This window comes from Callorhinus ursinus, unplaced genomic scaffold (assembly GCF_003265705.2).
Source record: "Callorhinus ursinus isolate GAN/ISIS: 27379988/994484 unplaced genomic scaffold, GSC_fseal_2.0 scaffold36, whole genome shotgun sequence".
Lineage (NCBI taxonomy): Eukaryota > Metazoa > Chordata > Mammalia > Carnivora > Otariidae > Callorhinus > Callorhinus ursinus.
The window spans coordinates 3,446,530-3,461,311 of record NW_027397098.1 but is presented as its reverse complement, the minus strand read 5'-3'; the positions used below and the strand labels follow the sequence as shown (position 1 = coordinate 3,461,311).

Below are 14,782 nucleotides of genomic sequence, written 5' to 3'. Positions count from 1 at the left end.
CTGCCATCCTGCCCCTGCTGACTCTCCTTCCTGGGGGGGAGGGCAAGGATCATGTGCCCCGAGGGCCCCATCTGGGTGGGGGCTGTGCCCCTCACCAGAAGCCAGTACACTCAGTATGGATTTACACGTCGGTACTTTGAACCTGGGGGATGTGGGTCTTCCCCCGAGGATGAAAAGTCATGTTTCTGAGTCTGCAGAGCTTAAGAACTGACTCGACATGCTGAAGAAATCACCAGAACAATGGATGCCACTCCAGGAGCCTCGTGGAGACAGACTTCTGGCTTCTCTGTGGTGGCAGAGCCCTATGATTTAGCCTGAACCACAACCTTGTCTACAGTGGGAAAACGAAATTTCTTGGTGACTCCTCAACTGAGCAACAGCACCACCACTGGATAAATTATCATCTCAAACTAACCCTTTTAAAGGACTGTACCTATCTGAATGCTCATCTTCAGTTAAAAAATGAAAAAGGTCAGTCCTGTTGCTTTACATGACAGTTATGATGGATCACATGCACCACTCTCAGTGAAGAAAAGCCTAAATTTATTACGCACAATTTACAAAGAGGCAAATAAAGGCACTGAAGGGAAAGAGAGCGGATGCAGAAGATGCTGAGGTTACAACTCCTGAATCTCATGCCCTTTGAAAAGCCACACTCTTCCTTCCACTGTCACGGTGAGTGGTGACAGCCCGGCGGGCGGCCGCTGATCGCTGGCAGGGAGGGCTCCGCTCCCACAAGCCTGACGGGTGTGTAGTGTGAGCAGTTAAGCCACTGTGATGTTTGGGGTGGTTTGTCCTCACAGCACAACCTCGCCTATCCTGATTGATTCAGGCACCATATCAATGATTCTTTAATTCTCTGTATGGTTGGTTTAAAAACCACTTAAGGCATCAGCTCTGTGATTTCCCGATCTCGCAAACGGAGACAATATCCCACCTTGACATGCTAGTGATTAATGAACAACATTGTTCTGAACATTTCTTCAACTCATTTAGAGAAAGTTGCTGGGTAAGCAGAAAGCTTTATGCCATTATGTACTTCCAAGGCATGTTTACAGAACCCTGCTGATTACAGTTTGTTGGTTACTTGTGCTATAAACATTTGTGGGGCTTTGCAGGGACCAGGCTGGGAGCGAGGCCAGAAAGGCAGCCGGTGGCCCAATCAAGTTCTACTGGACACACTGGGCAGGCTAAGTGTGTCTCAGGTTAGAAGCAGCCTGTTCTGGGTCACGGGTGCTGTCCTCGCCCCACGAGGTCAGTACATTCCAGACTGACTTTCTCCCAGCCTGTAATTAACTACGCTTGCTCAATAGCCTCTCCCTTTTCATTTTCCTTTCTCTTCTCAGATTCTTTTTCCATTTGTCCTTCTAAGTTTTTATTCCTCTTTATATTTGACAAATAGAATCTCTTTGTAAATGTCCCACTTGAAATGTGCTGCCTGATAGGAGCTGCTCAAGACGCTAGCAGGATGGCCTTTCTGGGGCTAACAGAACTTAGAAACCTGGGTTTTGGTCACATTCTTCAGGGAAAAGGGCAGAGTAGCTCTTTGGCATTGCAATGTGGCCCTACCACCCAGATTTGAGTTCCCCAGGGCTCTGGACTATTCCAGGGGGAAATGTGCTCATTCCCAGCACACACAGGCTTCCAGAATAGACCCTGTTTCATGCCTGGTCTGCCTTCCAAGATGGGACATGATCAAAAGAACACTTCACACAGAGGGGGGAGCTATGAACTGTTCTAGGGGTGTCCCCAGGTGATGATCCTTCCAGATGATCACCGTGAGCCGCCTTGGCAGAGCCCAGAGAGAGGAAATGGATGACCAATGGCACCCTGGCTCCTCTCTAGTTTCCCAGACGATATTTTACCATCACTATGAACTTAACACGGCTACATCCCAGACAGATGCTCTTGGGCAAAATGTACCACCTCTCTGAGCCTCAGAGTGCCCATTTCTAAAATGGCTAACTAGGTCCATGAACTGGATTCCTGCCTTAAAACCACCACCTTTATTTTATGCATCACTACATGCAGTTTCTTCCTTCCCTAGAAAGTATCCAACCTTCTCAAGGTCTATCCACCTATTCTCAAAGGCTTTACAAGCATTCTGTATCCCCCACCCCCACCCCCACCCCCACCCCCACCCCTTGATCTCCTAAATCTAGTCCATTTCTTACATAATTTTGGGCAAGTTACCTAACCTCTCTGGGCCTCGGTCTCCTTAGCTGCAAAATGGGGGTGATGACTATACCCACAGCCCAGGGCTGTTTTGAGGATTAAATGAGTTAATATTGACCTGCACAAGGTGCTTAGACAGTTAACTGGCACAAAGCAAGTGTCTTCTGTTATTTTTCCAGACCCCCATGATCTCACCTATGAATTATAAGAATCTCCTAAAATGGTGGCAGTTTATAAATGCCAGCCTGAATGTGAATTCAGGCTCTTTGAATCTGAATATAATTCTTTGAATCTAGGTCCAGTTTATCTATGCAACCTCACTCCGCCCAGTTCCTATAAGCACTCAATCCTGTTCAATCTTTTGTACCAGCATAAAGGAAACACCAATCTCATTTTTACTTCCGAACTTTTGCCCACAGCATGCTCTCCCCTCCCCTTTCCCATTTAAATTTATCCTGTTCAAGGCCCACTTCTTCCAGGAAGCCCTCCCTGACCATGCCACTTCCAAATGGTCTCTTTTAACTCCGAATCTCTATAACATTTGCCACATGTACCCCAGTCACCGTTAGCATGCTCTTGTGTTGTGGCAAATTTATTTTAATTGAAACAATTTTAAATAGAGGGGCACCTGGGTGGCTCCACTGGTTAAGTGTCAGACTCTTGGTTTTGGCTCAGGTCGTGATCTCATGGATGGTAAGACTGAGCCCCACACTGGGCTCTGCACTCAGCAAGGAGTCTGCTTGAAGATTCTCTCCCTCTGCACCCCCACCCCCGCTCACTCTATCTCAAATAAATAAATCTTTAAAAAATTGTAAACTCTGGTAAAATGCTCATAACATAAAATCTACCATCTTAGCAAATTTTAAGTATACGGTTCAATATTGTTAAGCATATTCATATTGTTGTGCAACCAATCTCCAGAACATTTCCTCTTACAATAAACAACCTCTGTACCCATTAAACAACTCCCTCTTCTCCCTCTCCTAGCCCCTGGCAACCACCATTCTGCTTTCTGTCCCTATGTGTCTGACTACTCTAGGTACCTCCTATAAGTCCCCCACAGTGCCTGACATAGAGTTCCTAAACAGCAGGCAACTCCACACTGGTGGGTTGGTTGGTTGAGGCGTGAGTAACCTGGGATCTCAGGTCAAAGCCTTGCATTAGTATTTGAATTCTCTCTTTACAGTACCTGGGAACTTTCGGGGCAAGGAAGCCATACAGGAACGTCCAGGTGGAGAAGCCTCTGTCTCAGAGCTGACCCTGGGTCAGTCAATGGCACAGTGGGTTTCAATGCGGGGGTGGGGGAGGACTCTCTCCTCAAACCCTTTCCGGTCATCCACTGTCCCCTTGGGGCATCTCACAGATTCTAAATCAAGGGAATTGCCACCCCTGAATTAACTGCATTAAAAAGAATTAAAACATCAAATGGCTCCCATCTGTGCTTCTGGAGGAACCAAGGTCCCAGGGCCCAAAGACTGGTCCCTCCGCTCCCCTCCCCTTCTCTCCCTCCTCCCCAAGGCCATTTTGGACAAGTCACTTCTCCTGAAGCGCATGCGCACAGGGACCACTGGGCCACCAGGCGTGGCTCCGCCCCACTGGCTGGCACCACCCCCCACGGCACCGCTGCCCCTTGAAATGGTGACTCCCTGCCCTGCAGGAGTAGCCTCCACCAGGCGGGTGTCAGAAGAGTGCAAAGAAACGCGGTCAGTCGGCCCTTTCTGTCCAAGTCCAATGGAAATCTAGAGGGAGAGAGGGGTGCAGAAGGGCAGCTCCGAATACATGACGTCTGAGCTCATCGCCCCTTTGAAGCCCCTGCCTGTTATTGTGTTCCCGAGCAGCTGGGAGCCTGTCCCCTGCCCTCCCCTTGCCGCCGGGGGCTCGGCAATAAGCAGGCGAGCGCTTGTTGGCTGCCCATTATTCCTGGGGAGGGGGTGCCCGTGATGGAGAGAAAGCATGAGGTCATTCTCTACGGGTACAAGGGTCCCGTGGCACTCCCCTCCCCAGTCACCCTCTTGATGCTCTGGCTGATTAGCCTGGGTGGGAGGCTGGTTTCCTTCCTGCGCTCGGAGCACAGCCCTGGGCTCTGGGACAGGGGCGAAGGGAGGCCAGGTCCTTTAGGCAGGCTGACGTGAAGAACAATGGGGCCTGGGGGCTTCCAGCCCCCACCCCCATAGGTAGCAGGGGTCCTGCAGTTAAGTCGGTCCTGCCAGGGAGAGCATGTCTCTATTCAGAGGTCCCCATCAAGCCTGAACCCCAATCCACGAGAGGACACGAGACAAATGCTGTATCTTCTGCTTAGGAGTGGCCAGCGACGCCACTTGTCTGCAAAGCTGGCGTGGACACGGCTGACTAACAGCTTCTGTCTACGGGTACGGCTTCGGTCCCATCACTGCCCGAGGTGCTTTTCACAAATCAGTGGGTCAGTCCTCACCAGCAGCCCCGGAGTAGATGCCGCTATCACCCCCCCTGGTGGGAGGAGGCAGCTGAGGCACAGGGAGAAGTAACCGGCCACCCCCCACCCTAGTAACCGGCATATCTTAACCCCACAGCAAGTGAGCGCAGCTCACTCTGGAAGGCTGCGTTATATAAAAAGCCCAGGAGACCATTTACCCAACCCACTCAACTTAGAGGGGAGGAGACGAAGGGTCACGGGGTGGAGAAGCCTGTCCAAGGATGAGGGAGGTCACCTTAGCTGCTGGCTTCCTGGCCTCTCCCCCACAACACTGTCCTTCTCGGCAGGCTTCCCCCCGCTGGGTTCTGGGCTGCAAGCTTCACTTATATCATCTAATTTAATCTTCAAAACAATCCTGCAGTAGTTTCTGGAGGAGGACACGGGGGCTTACACAAGGTCACAATCCCCCAAGGGCACAGAGTATATGCAGAGCTTACGTTTGTGAGTGGCTCCCAAGCTTTGGCTTTAACGACTGGGTACGGATCCAGCAAGGAACCAACAGTGCATTCAGAAGGGGACTGAGCTGCTTTTTCCAAATGCAATAGAATTTTGCCAGACAACAAGTTCCTGAAGGGCAGGGATCAGGTTTTTATGAAATAGTGTAGCCCTGCACCCCGGCACAGGGCCCGACACACAGCAGGTGCCTAATACAGGTTTCTCATTGGTGGATTGGGATAGACTGAAGGGTCACGTGGCTGACTGTTACAGCAGCCTGGCAGGGAAGCAGACCACGGGAGAGGAGGACACCCACACACTCTCAAGCATAGATCCGCCAGGCAGAGATTGCGCTGCTGCACCAAGAAGAATCCAAGAAGGGAGGCATCACATCCGTGTTCCTAACCTCTATTTCAATGCACCTCTTCCTCCTACCCTGACTTCTCCCTGATGCCCACTAGCCCACTAGGTCACAACCGGCTCCTTTAATGGCTTCCCTCCCACCCCCTCTTCCCCGTTCCCTCTCCTGCCAACAGCCTCTGCCACTAGCCCGGAGCACTTCCCGGAGAGCATTCTTTCCACAATACTATTTTATCCCCTCGTTCTCTTCCTCTTATTTCCACATGGTTTCTTCCACATTTCGCTGAGAGACAGCCTGGTCTCAGGCTCGGAAAAGTTGGGGCTGCTATCCGTCTGGGAAGCTGCGTCCTTCTCATCCCTGCATTTGAATGATGCCCAATGGGAAGGCTTTGACAGGCGTACATAATTACCGCTCCTCCAGAAATGCAAAGTGCTTCTGCCAGCCGGCTGGGGAGCCTGCTTTAGTCAGGCTCTGCCCCCCTTGGGACCCTGGGCGGGCGGGCAGGTGTTCATTAGGGAGCGCCTGCTGATTCACATAGTAACCCCCAGACTCCAGCCCGCTCACGGCAATGTCACAAGGACTGTTCTTCCAGGGTGGCTCTCCTTGGCAGCCTCTTTGCAGTAATGAAATAACTGTTTCACTGAGGCGAAAACACAAAAAGACACACAGTTGTCAACTTGGCTCTTCCGGGGAGGGCCGTCAAGTCTGCAGTCCTAACTCTGAGATATTTCTAGCAAAGAGGGGGATGCCGAGGTTCCTGGGCTTCAAGCTTCATCCTCCACAGGCATCATGTTTACTGCTTGTATTTCTTTTTCCTTTAAACAGAAGCCGGCTCTACAACTCCGTCATGACCCCATCTTGTCCGAGAGTGAGTAATAAATCACGAGTTTGGGGTGTAAACTGCCCATACATTCACTGGGAGGTGAAGTGAGTTTTCTCCAGGACCAAATGGGCAGATTACTTTCCCAGTCGGCCAAAAGGTACCAGGACCCAATTCGAATTTGAGGTCTTTCTGACATTGCACGCTGACCTATTCTCTTTGCTTGATGCTCAGGGAAGTGTGGAGAAGAGCGATGCGCGAAACTGCATCTCTGAGGTTGGCTCTCTGTGGTACATACAGAGGCCACGAAGCCTCAGGCCAGCTTTAATCATTCCAACCATCACTTTTATGGTCTGCAGTAGCTAGGAGCTCTTAGGAGTGTCCTTAGCCAAGGCACTGTATGGCCATAGGGTAGAGAGGAACAGGAGAGGAGGAGCCATTTGCTGGGGTAGGTAACTGATCTGCTACATTTCCAATGTCATGGAGAGAAGAAGTGGAGCCAGTCCTCTGCCCTGGGTGTGGCTGGTGTTCAAACAAGGTGACCCGCATTCTAGTAGGACAGTGATGGGAGGAGGGAGTCTGTGGTGGCTGGGGGTGGGGTGTGTAGGTGTCCCTTCATGATATCTGGGCAGTGGGCTTGCAGTCAGACCACAGGGCTTGGAAACACAGTTGTACCCTACGTGTGTGCTGCTCGGCCTTTACTTTCGCTTTCAAACATGGGGACAGTGTTGTGAGGATCAAGACAGGATCGTTTACAAAGCACCTGGTGCATGAAAGGAGCTCTAGAAGAGCAAGTTCCCCTTTCCTCCTCTGACCAGGAGGAGATGTGAATCTCCGCACGAATCACTGAACCGCTCTCACTTCGCCAAGAAACCCACTCTGATCAGAATCAATCCTCTTTTTGATTGAACCGAACCACGAATCAATGTAATACGGAGTAAGGAGGGCAGAAAGCAGACCTCCGCCGGTGGAATGCAACTTATCCGGGGAGACTTACCCTAAATGGCACAGCTTCTCCGCTCCCCGTGTCCGCACGGTTAAGACCTGCCTCCATTCCCTGAGTACTTTACCTCCTCCCATCTGTCCCGGCCTCCCGCTTCTCCAGGGTTAAGATGACACTCATCGGCTAGAAGAAAAAGAAGTGTCTCTCCGGCTCCAGGGAGATGCCTGGAGACAGGGCACCAGCTTTCCATTGTTTGTCAGCGTTTCATCTGGAAGTTCCCCAAGCCTCCTCCCTGTGGATCGTTCCCCCGTTGCTCCTGCAAACTGCTGGCAGGTACATGCCGGAGAGACAGTCCATGCTCTGCTGCTGATGTCATCTTCAATATGATTAAAACTGTACTCCCTCAGGGGTGGGAGCGATGAAAAAGGGCAGGTACGGGTGTCCCAGGAGGTGAAGATCAACTTTGCTGAAAAATATTTATTCCTGAAAAGCAGTCTCATTAAAGTCAGACAAGCAGCAATGCCAAAGGCACCACAGGCCCCCCCAAAATGCTAATTAAGTGGATGAGAACAGATGATCCGCCGCAGGGTCCAGAGAAAAACTGCGTTCATAATATCCTTGTTCTCAGACGAAAAATATTATTTTATTATTTACCAACCCCCGCCCCCCCCACCACTTCCAGGTTTGGAGAAGGCTTACAACATTTTAAATGGTATAAAAGAGGGGCGATTAAGGATATATAGAAGACAGAGGCCACGGCAGAGGATCGGGCACAGGAGATAAACTAACTCCGGCCACCAGCAGACCTGACGAGGTCACACGGGCAAGTTCATCAGCAGGCTAAAGAGGCTGGCGAAGGTCCCACACACTTCCTTCCCTGGAAGTGCACCAGAGAAGGAATTCCCCGTACAGCCCTGCACGGAAGGGTCAGCAGAGAGCATGTCTTCCACCTAGTTTCTGGGACTGAAAGAAATGCAGCTCACATTTGCTAATTTAGCTCCCGACGAAGCCCAGGACAAGGCACTGTGCACCGTTTCTGCTGCTTGGAGCGGACTTTAGAGCCATTTCTCGAAACTGGATGCTACATTCTGGGAGAGGCCTTAGATATTGTCGTAAGTGAATCTGGCCAGAAATTTTGGAGGCGGTATTTTATTAGGTCTTAAACACATGCTAATGTCAGACATTAGCAGTTTGGCATAGACGGTCTGTCTTGATTTGAAAGCCAAGCCGCCTAAGAAATGCAAAGTCAGTCCCCATCCAGGCTAAGAGAAACAGCCTCCTGCAGACCGTAAGACGAGAGGAAGGAATCGTGTTTAAAAAAACCACGTTCAAAAAAGTGAAAGCAGGTGAACTGAGCCAAGGGCTCTTGGATCCCAGCGGGAGGGATGGGAGCCCTGTTCGTGGGCCAGGAGGCAGGGAATGGCCTGGGTCGGCCCTTGCCCTAGAGCAGGTCTACAAGCACACGCCTAAGAGATGGCCAGGAGGGCGGGTGGGAGAGTGGGGAGGGAGAAGGGGGTCTCTCTGCTCCCACCTGCTTCTGCTCTTGACTGCCCAGCTCAGCTCTGCACATCTGCTCCCACGGCCTCCAGGCCCCTTGCTCTTTGTCTACTGCCCAGACCACCTCTCGCTGGGGACCCTGCGTGCTGACCCCCGTGCAGACAGCTGTCTCCATCTCACACCACACTCCCTCCGGCGCCCTCCCTGCCGTCCCAGCGCTCCACGGCTGGCTCCGCTCCCAGGGAGATACCCTTGCCTCTCCTGATGCACTTGCCCCCCGACACTTTCATCTTTGTTCACATCTGTGTCTTTCCAAGAATAACGACCTCCTGGGAGCAGGAATGGTGTTGCATGCTCCTTTCTGTTAAGCTCGGCCTACACGGCCAGGGGTAAAGGGCTCCATGGATGGATGGAAGAATCCATGGATGAGTGAGCAGGGAGGCAGGGAGACGGGAAATGTTCCCCTGGGTTCCATTCCCAGGTCAAGGCCCCCTCAATTCTCACACGGGCCCTGGGTGAGCTCATCTCTTCTCCTGGTTCGAACGCCCACCAAATTCAAGCGTGTCCCAACATCAGAGGTACCATCAACTGCTGGGATCTCCACTAGTTCAGCAGGACTCTTCCAGAGAAGGGCCGGCTTAGGGGCCTCCCAGCCCCCAGCACCCTTACGAAGTGCAGCTGAGCAAACGGCGACGGTCTGGCAATGGGAATAAAGAAAAGTCAGGACGCGGGTGCTCATCCCAGCCTGCTTTTGCCACCTGCCTGTCTCTCCGTGTCAAAATCTTTTCATCAAACTGAATCAGAGGCCTGGCCGGGCCACCTGCAACATCTCACTTGAAGACTTTCAGCAAGATGATGTGTGTGCAGTGTGGGGGACCCTCTGACCCCGCTTGTTGCTGGTGTCTGCGTCCAGCAACGGCTCAGCCGGGGAGCTGCCCATGCGCTCCTCCAGCTCGTCCTTGCATTCCCCTTCCCAGCGCACAGTCAAATCGCTTTACATTCATAATAGCATGTCAATCTGGAGAGAGAGAGAAATCATCCTGGGTTGTGACCCCGCGGTGGCAAGTGTCACTGGTTGCTAGGCAGGGTGTCCTTTGGGCAGGGAGCTGTCACTCCTGGACCCTCCTTCCTTCACTTCTAGGAGGGAAGGGTCAGACGATGGCCCCAGTCCCCAGCACAAAGGAGACTTTGTTGTCTGGGCTGCTGTCTTTCAAAGCCTCTCTGAAAGTCTCCATCAAAGAAATTAAGGATTCAACTTGGCCGTAGCATTAGAATGAGGAGGTGGAAAAAAAGCAATGCAAATATAACACGTCTTCGTCCCAGAGCTTCTCTAAAGTCCTTGCTGCGGTAGGATGAGTCCCAGGCCCAGCTCAGAGTTCCAGGCGCTTGTCCGGACTCTGCTGATCCCAGAGTTCTGTGCTTCTAAGAGCAGAGGGGTTAGGATATGCAGTCGATATCCCACTGCTTGATTTCACCTATTCTCATCCCCTGCAGAACCAGAGCGAGGCTCCAGAGAAACTTAACTCCAGCGTTGCCCAAACTGAACACTTCATAAGATACCAAAAGGAAAGTCTCACCCTGCAAGTTCATGGTCAGGGCCATACAGAGTGTGAGCATGTGCACGTGCACACACAGGCGTGCACAGCTGCCCTCAATATCATGACTCCTGATTTTTACTTACTTTTATTTTTTTAAAGACTTATTTATTTGAGAGAGTGCACGCACGCATGATGTGAGTTGGGGGAGGGGCGGAGGGAAAGAATCTTCAAACAGGCTCCCTGCTGAGTGCGGAGCCTGACTCCCACAACCCTGAGATCATGCCCTGAGCGGAAACCAAGAGCTGGATGCCCAACCGACTGAGCCAACCAGGCGCCCCAATGACTTTTGATTTTTTAAAAATTACTCCAGACCTATGTCCTTCCACACGATGCTTCTCAGATGAACACAGAGGTGAGAGGGTGGTAGGACCCTCGCTTTCAGTCTGCCAGGTTTTTAGACCAAACACGTCTTCTCTGATCCCCTAGTAGAGCTTCCCTGGATGAAACTGACCCCGTGAGCTGCCAGCTGGCGTCCTGGTCATTGATCAGGGCCTTCAGGACCCAGGATCTCCCAGGTTAAGAAACAGGAGCAGCCTGGGGTCAGACACCTGGATTGGCATCGGGGCTCATGAACTGTTGTGGGATCATGGCCAAGTAGCTTCACTGCTCAGAGCTTTAGCTGCCTTTCTGTGAAGTGGGCTTAATATCGCTGACCTTACAAATGTTGTGAAGATGACATAAGACCGTATGCGGAAAATGTAACTCAGTTCTTGACACATGCTTACGAGGGAATGCCTATTAATTCCCTTCACACTTTCTCTTCGCGCTTCCCCTGCCGCACCGACTTCTGTCAACACCCTCATCCCAGGCTGCCTTCCTTGCCTAGGAGCTCCCCGAGACCGTCATGACGAGGGAGCACGACGGCATTCGCTGGGGCTGAGGTACGCCGGACGGGCCTTGTGTGTGGGTGGGCGCACACCTTTATCAGAATTCATTAAGCCCGCTACCCCCAGACCTTCTTAGCTGAGCCCAAGAAAAGTCTCCTCTTGGTGCATACCCTTCAAGACTTTCGCTTCCTCGGTCAGAGAGCCGAGGGAAGAATGAAACAGAGCGAAAGCAAAAACAAAGCCCTGCCCTGACTTCCGTTCTAGTGCATGTGGGGTGACAAATTAGACCACGAGAACCAATTCTCCCATGTGGCTGCCCAGAGAGTGAGCCTGGACGCTGATTCCCTCCCTGCACACCTCTTTGGAGATATATCCCCGGCTGGCCTTTCCAACTACATGATTTAAAATGCCCTCCAAAAAAAAAAAAAAATAAATAAATAAATAAATAAAACGCCCTCAAGGACGAACCACCATACGCCCCAAATCTGTTCCTCAAACAGAACCTGGTGCTTTGTTCAGAGCTGGAGGTTCTAGAACGGGAAGCAGGAAATGTGGGCAGAAAGGTCACCTGGGATGTTGTTCTAAATTAGTGATTTCCAGCCTCGGCTGCACAGGAGGATGGCCTGGGAAGTTTGAAAAGCCAGAGCCACCTGAGCCCCAGTTTAGAGAGTCTGACTGAATGGGTCTCGGAGGGGCCCAGGAACCGGCTGATTCTAATGTGTAACTGGGATTGAGATTCTAAAGGAAGAAACACTGAGTTGGGGGGACGTTTACCTGTGGTGTTACCAGAATCCTGATACCTTTCAGTTTATAGACTGTCTTCACATATATGGTCCCCTAAAGTGGCGCGGCGTTTGTGGCGCACGCACTCTGTGCTGGGCCGTGTGGTGGGCACAGGGCTATGCGACAGGAACTCATGGGGAAGCAAAGCAGCCCCAACTCCCAACACATGGGGCCCCTGCCACAGGCTGCGTGGCTGAGAGCCCCGATTCCAGGGCTACGTGGCCTCAGCAAGTTAAATGAACCTCTGGATAAATAACAGCACTTAACTCATCCTCACGTTGTGAGGGTTAAAAGCCTGGCAGCAGGTAAAGACCTCAGAACAGCATCTGGCATCTCACAAGGCCGTCAGAAGTGCTCAGGGATATACACGTTACCGCAGTTCATCTCCACAAGCCCATGAGACAAGTACTATTGTCACTGTTATTGCTACAGCAAAGGTCCCACAACTGTCATGGGGTACCCGGGGCTTCAAACTCAGGCAGGCAGACTCTAGATCTCGTGCCTTTACGCGAGGAGGCCTGAGTCGGTGCTTCTAGTGCTGTTTGCGGGGAAGAAACAATTAAGCAAAAAACCAACAGACTGCCCACCAAATGTGACCCGATGTGTGAGGGGTGTCCTAGAAGCAGGCCGGCCATGATTCAATAAAGCCTCGTTGGGTGAATGATAACACACCAAAGATGGGTGGGGCCCACACAGGAGGGGCCTATTAGGGAAGAGAACGGGCCTCTGAGCCTTGTCACAGGTTGGGATCTGAATCTATAGGTTTAGATGGGCGGATGACATGACCAGATGCTATCATGACAATTATGAGGAACTCGAGAAAACGGAATTGCTCCAGAGACTGAGGCACCATGGTCAGACGGATCACCCCAGATCACAGAGCCAGCAAGCGGCAGACTCGCAGTTCAACCCGGGGCAGAAAGACTGCTGAGCCACGTCTCAAGCACAGTATGATACTGCTTCCTGTCAGCGGGGAAAGTTTAAGACACCTCTACTCCCATTCCAAAGAGAAGCTGTAATTTAATGCCCTGTAGGGTACCCTAAATACCTTAGCATTCCATCTGGGCGACCAGTAGGTTAGGTGGTATCCCACGGCCAAGGTCTGAGCTTTCAGCTGTGAGCAGAACGTTCCAGAAAGTCAGAGGGCACCACCCCAAGCGGGACCCATCAGGAATCTTCTGTGCTTTCTGGAGGGACAGTGAGTGGAGGAAACAGAGGAGGCAGCGGTCTCTGACCATGACCTTCCCTGACATCCCCTGTTCCAGAAGCATCTCCTGGCCACTCTCCTTTCCTGGGAGTTGGTTCAATCACGGGAGAGGCAGAGTTCTCCTCGGGATTTCCCACCTTTCTCCAGGGAGCAACCTCTGGGCAGCAGGCAAATCTGGCCAGTTTTGGGGGCTTTGTCTGGAGGAAAGATGGTCGGAACTCCAACAAGGGGGACTCAGAGCCTCTGGGGAGCCGCCCCCCCCCCTCTCTTTCTGAGCATCAAGTGGTCAGAGGACACTAAGCAGGGTTACTCTTTAAGCCTATTAGTGCTTATGAAAGCACACTGTACAGGTGATGTTAAATACCTCTTTCTTTCCCCAAAAGAGGGGATGAGATGAAATTCTGAGAAAATTAACACGGGCACGAAGAAATCCCTCACTAAAAAGGTTTTGACTACCCAAATGCTTTCTAAGAAAGAAGGCTGTGGCTTTTTCGGGTGTCGTAAGACACACCACCAAATTTACAATCTCAACCATCTGTTAAATGTATAGCTCGGGAGTGTTGAGAGCATTCACACTGGGGTGCAACCAACCTCCACAGCTCTTCTCATTCGGTGACACTGAAACTCTGTACCTACTAAACAAGGAATCAAGTCTATTATATTTGAAGGAAAATTAAATCAGCGTGGTTTTAAAAATTGAGGGGTAACATCTAAAGAAAACATGGAGGTAAAGTACACAAACCTACAGGTCTTTTTCCATATACCACAAATTGAGAATTCTATCATCTGTTCCTTTCCTACTGCCTCATCCTTCACTCCAGTGTTTCACACACACAGCGTATTAAATATGTAAGAAGTAAAGATTCTCAATAAATATGAAAGTCCAGTTGTGGAGAAAACACACCAGTTCCCCTAAGAATCTGACCTTTGCAGCTCACTGACACTTTAGGAACCAAGGGCTTCCCTTATTTCATGCTGTTAAAACTGAATCTGAAAATGGTGGAATTTTTATAAAATTCTTTTTTTTTTATCAGAGCAGTCCTGAAAGGCAACCCTTAGTGACTTGAGACACCAGGTCACGTTTCCTCCTGGGCTAAACTGGGGACCAAGCAACATGTATGTGTCACTCAAAGCAGCACCCCTGTTCCTCATGCATCCTAGATTCTATGTGTCTTTCAATTTTAATTGACACAGGACTGGGCAAAAGGTCTGACCCTCAGTTTACCTTTACCCGTTTCTTTCTGAATAAATCATAACTCTGACAATTGAAGAGCAAGCCACAGGAACAAACTTAGAATCTTCATGGAGCGAGATGCCACGATACATAACAGACGGGGTACATGGTACATCGTAATTCCAACAAGTTATGTACATGCCTTGGATTAAGTCTGTTAACAAAACTATGGGATGCAGACAAAGCCCTAAGGATGCTGGTGTGTTGCACTCAATCTGTGAAGGATGTCCATGCTCTTCAACGTGGGGTATATAACCTTTTATGCTTGGACTTCTTTTCTTTAAAAAAAAAATATTTTATTTATTTATTTGAGAGACAGAGAGAGCACGAGTCAGGGGGCAGAAGGAGAGGGAGAGAGAGAATCTCAAGCAGACTCTCGACTGAGCAGGGAGCCCAATGTGGGGCTCTATCCCAGGACCCTAGGACCATGACCTGAGCCGAAAGTGGACG

General features: G+C 50.9%; 1 protein-coding gene across 7 annotated transcripts in view; it reads right to left on the bottom strand.

Moving 5' to 3' along the window:
* Nucleotides 1-14,782, bottom strand: part of FRMD4A (FERM domain containing 4A) — a 595,336-nt gene that overhangs the window by 151,222 nt on the left and 429,332 nt on the right. The window lies entirely within an intron of this gene.